This window comes from Poecilia reticulata, linkage group LG14 (assembly GCF_000633615.1).
Source record: "Poecilia reticulata strain Guanapo linkage group LG14, Guppy_female_1.0+MT, whole genome shotgun sequence".
NCBI lineage: Eukaryota > Metazoa > Chordata > Actinopteri > Cyprinodontiformes > Poeciliidae > Poecilia > Poecilia reticulata.
Genome location: NC_024344.1, coordinates 21,361,512 through 21,366,126, shown reverse-complemented (window position 1 = coordinate 21,366,126; position 4,615 = coordinate 21,361,512). Strand labels below are relative to the sequence as shown.

The following is a 4,615-nucleotide window of genomic DNA, read 5'->3' as shown; positions in this document are numbered from 1 at the left end:
TATATAATATTTTTTTTCATGAGTCGGTATCATATTATTCATTAAATTATTAATGTAAAAGCTTTTCTCAGGAGTGATGGGAGACACGTACCAAGAGACCAATCAGCTGATATGTGAACCTAAACCAGTCTGAGTCTCTGGTGCTGCTCAGTCAATTCGTGCGTCCTTGGAAATCCCCCTACTGGCGGTTTGATTTGTATTCCCATCCAGCAGGCAGGCAGAAAGTCAGAGTCACGAAACACTGATGAGAGAGGAGCGGACAGACTGGCTGAAGCAGAGGCAGGGGAGGAGTCCTGATGTCCTTAAAGCTGCGCGCCGAGCAGAAGCGGAGCCTCGGATAGCGCGCCTGTCTCCGGGATGACGGTCAGAGCCGCTGGAATAACCTCAAAGACACGGAGCCGTCTTCGCTGGGAGGACCCATTATTTTATTTTTATTTTTTGCCCCCTGGGTGTTTGTGGAAATTTTGGGGCATAAAGTTCGCCGCCATGGAATGAGTTGAGTGGTTTACTCCGTCGAGAGGGATTCAAGGTGAGTTTCTCCTCGGTAGCAGGAGGTTTATCACCTGAGCTGCCTCATTATTAGACCGTCTCATCATCATGTTTGCTCTCAGTGTCAGGATGACAGGTGAAGAAGAGACGCTGAAAGGCGTCTCAGAGAGTTACATAATGTGAAAAACTCAACCAGGCTGACTGAAGGATGATTTTATGCCACCTTAAATGTGACTTGTGGGCAGGGGCAGGGCTGATCTGAGGTTGTATGGAGCCTTCAGCAGAATCTGATTTGGGGCCCACTTCCTGTTCTTAACCACAGACTGTGTTTTTATTTTAATACAATTTAATTAGCTGAGCTTAAAAGCAATTATTAATAAATTATTATTTGGTAAGGTGGATTTTAAGCAATTCAAAAATATTTAAATTAATCTATTGAGTTTTTTTTAAACAGCAATATTACTCTCACGAGGGTTCATACATTTCCCCACATTAAAATTCAAGCACCCTACAAGCATTTATAAAGTTAGTTTTCAAGCTTTTGTGGCACCACACTTTGTCTTCTTTAGTTTATTTGTATTATTTTTAGTCGCCAGTTTCAATTCATTTATATGACATAATTTGTTACTGTAAATGTCTTGTGATAGTATTCTACAAAGCAGGGATAAAGTAAGCTAAAATATAACAAATGTATCTTTTGAAAATTCTCTCTCACACACCACATTTGTTTTGTCTGAAAACAAAACAAACTTAAGAAAAAAAAATCCCAATTTCAATTACTTTAATGTATAAAACATAAGACCACCTTTTTTCATTTACACAGATCAATAACTCACTGAGTATAATAAATGTTCATTACATTGAACGTCTCTCCTTGGGCTGCCACCTTATCGTGGTGGAGGGGTTTGAGTGTCCCAATGATCCTAGGAGCTATGCTGTCTGGGGCTTTATGCCCCTGGTAGGGTCACTTAAGGCAGACAGGTCCTAGGTGAGGAACCAGACAAAGTGCAGCCCGAAGACCCCTTATGATGGACACAAACTTTGGACTTCGTTTTCCCTCGCCCGGACGCGGATCACCGGGGCCCCACTCTGGAGCCAGGCCTGGAGATGGGGCACGATGGCGAGCGCCTGGTGGCCAGGCTTTTACCCACGGAGCCCGGCCGGGCTCAGCCCGAAGAGGAGACGTAGGTCCCCCTTCCGATGGGCTCACCACCTGTCGGAGGGGCCAAAGGGGTCGGGTGCATTGTGCTATGGGCGGCAGCCGAGGGAGGGGACCCTGGCGGTCTGATCCTCGGCTGCAGAAGCTGACTCTTTGGACGTGGGGCTCCTGGACGCCTCCCTGGTGAGGTGTTCCGGGCACGTCCCACCGGGAGGAGGCCTCGGGGAAGACCAAGGACACGCTGAAGGGACTATGTCTCTCGGCTGGCCTGGGAACGCCTTGGGGTTCCCCCGGAGGAGCTGGAAGAAGAAGCTGGGGAGAGGGATGTCTGGGCCTCCCTTCTGAAGCTGCTGCCCCCGTGTCCCGACCCCGGATAGGCGGACAAAAATGGATGGATGGATGGGTGGATACATTGAACAAATCAGTTTGTGTTCAGGTAAATTATCTTCCTGCTCAAACTGAATCCTTAGATGCAATATTAATAATCACTGGACTTTCTGTAAGGAGTCTTTTCTCCTAAAAAAAAATTATTACAACTTTATTAGAAAACTGCAGATAGAATATCAAACACTTTCAAGGACGATTAATCATGATTAGTGTATTCTTGAAATAATCAACTAATTTAGTAACCGATAAATCGTTGACTAGAGCATAAAGACTCTTAAGAAAGGAAATTTGCCTAAAGAGCATACTCAGAACTGTAATTAGGCCAAAGCTGTGCAAAAATATATACATTTAGCGTCTTAGGTAAAAAGAAACAACAGCAACAAAAAAAACTACAAATGATTACAATATTTTGCTAGAACACTCCCGACCTGTCCAAGCAGAAACGTTCCTGTATATTTTTCTAAAACATCATCTGCTAGGCATTCCACCTAAGTCTGTAAATAAACTCATAAAATTAAACATAATCTAATTTTATTGTATTTGTTTAGGAGGTCCAGAAAAGATTCAGGGTTTTAAAACTTTCAGGAAAATCAAAGATTAAAAAAAGAGTCCAGGAAATGACACTTAGAGAACTGCCATAAAATATTGGTATATTTCCTCACTGCCTGCATCGCTACAACTCTACAACATGAGGAAGATAAGGCAAAAAGAATCAGACCAACAAATTCATCATCTTGAGAACAACATGGATCTTGGAATTATAATCTCAAACTTTAAGTGAAATCTGACGACAGATCTGCTGTGACACCCTGTGGCCTTGAGCCCTCAGGTAAGGACACAGATCCACCTTAAGACAAAGAAACTCCTGGTTTTGAATCCTGGCTGACATGTGAAGCTGTTTGTAGAAGCAAGTCTTGTTGATGCACTGATTTCACTCATGTGGTTTTCAAATTTGTATTACATCCCAAGCTATCAATGTGATGTTGAAGCACATCCTGTCAATATCCTTCTAAAACAGATGTAGAATTGTTTTTTTAACTGGTATTTTCATGAACAATGCGAGATAAAAGAAAACATCCAGAAATAGCCATCCCTGACCATATTAGCTGATATTAGCAATGCAACAAAGTAAGGACCCTTTTCACAGTGACGTCAGACAATGACCGCCATAACTCAAAGAGGTGTATCTTTACTTCCGGTGAGATTTTGCCTCTGGAAACCTGACTGAAAAATTCACGGATACTCATTATCTTAAGGATATCATAAAAGGTAAGGCTAATAGTGCAACAGCCTTTAAGTGTTATAACCGTTATCACTAATTGTCAATCCAGCATTCTCTGACTGTGTATAAAACAAAGCCTCCAATCGGAGAGTAAACCAGCTAGCAGCAGCTTTAGCCACAGTTGGGAAAATATATACACCGCTGTCTGTCAGTGTTGTAACGTTAAAAGGTTCACTTTCTGTATTAACTTTAATAAAACAGTATTTACATGTAGATAGCCTTTATCAGTCATTGTCAGTTTACCATTCTCCAACTGTATTCAAAGGAACCAGCCTCCGATCRGAGAGTAAACCAGCTAGCAGCAGCTTTAGCCACAGTTAGGAAACATAAACACCGCTGCCTTTCAGTGCTGTGTTGTTAAAAGTTTCACTAAAATCACTTACATCTTTCAACACTGTTGTTTAGAAAAGCATTTTAAATATTGATGTAAGCGCTATCTGCCAAATAATTTACATATTCTGATGTAATTCATAATTTCTCTATTTGCTTTGTTCTCCATCTTTCTCAACAGTAGCCAACCTACCATATCTGAGATGGTCTTGTTCCTCTGTCTTTTTCCTCAATCAGCTGTGGGACGTCTGCTGCCTAATGTCAAACTATCATGGGCCTCTTGATTTAAAAGGAGACAAACCAGTACAGAGCCTTTCTGCTCCTGCACGTAACACTTCTTGGATGAACACTCACTACTGCAAGCAGCTGTGTTAGAAATGAAATATTTGCGTATCTATTCTGTAATTAAGATTTAATATGTATGAATTGTTGTGTAGAGTTCTGTAAAAAACTATTGTTAATAGCTTCTCTTGAGTAATCTACATATGTGCAACTTTTACATTTAAATTGCTTCTTTTTGTACATCTTTTTACACATCTGGCAACGAAGTATGTGGAGGAGAGGAAATGCTAAAATTAAAGTTGTCATTGTGGACCAAAGACATAAGGTTTGTGGCCGTTTCTTTAAAACAACTTTAATAATTATATTAAACACTGTACATGGTTACTACATTACACAAACATAATTACCACAGTTAATTTAAGTCATTGATAGAGAAAATGTATTTACAAAAGGCATATAAATTTTATTTCCACAGTGTACTCAGGGTTTACAACTTAAGAAGACATCCATGTAGGGTCCTTGGCTGGTGCCAGTCTGCAGTGAACTGGTGGATGACAGAGACAATAATATACTGTAGTGAGCAGTTTGAAGCAGAAGTTCCACCATGTGATCCACAGGGTTTTCCCACCTGAGCACAAACTTCATGTACTTTGTTTCCACAGGCACCACAGCAGAATCAAGTGTAA

General features: G+C 41.1%; 1 protein-coding gene across 1 annotated transcript in view; it reads left to right on the top strand.

Annotated features, from left to right (window-relative positions):
• The first annotated feature begins 140 nt into the window (after positions 1-140).
• The window catches only part of prr7 (proline rich 7 (synaptic)), a 43,611-nt gene continuing 39,136 nt past the window's right edge, over positions 141-4,615 (top strand). Inside the window, exon 1 of the mRNA XM_008428430.2 lies at positions 141-529. The gene's annotated coding sequence lies outside the window, so the exon portion shown is untranslated. The remainder of the gene's footprint in view (positions 530-4,615) is intronic.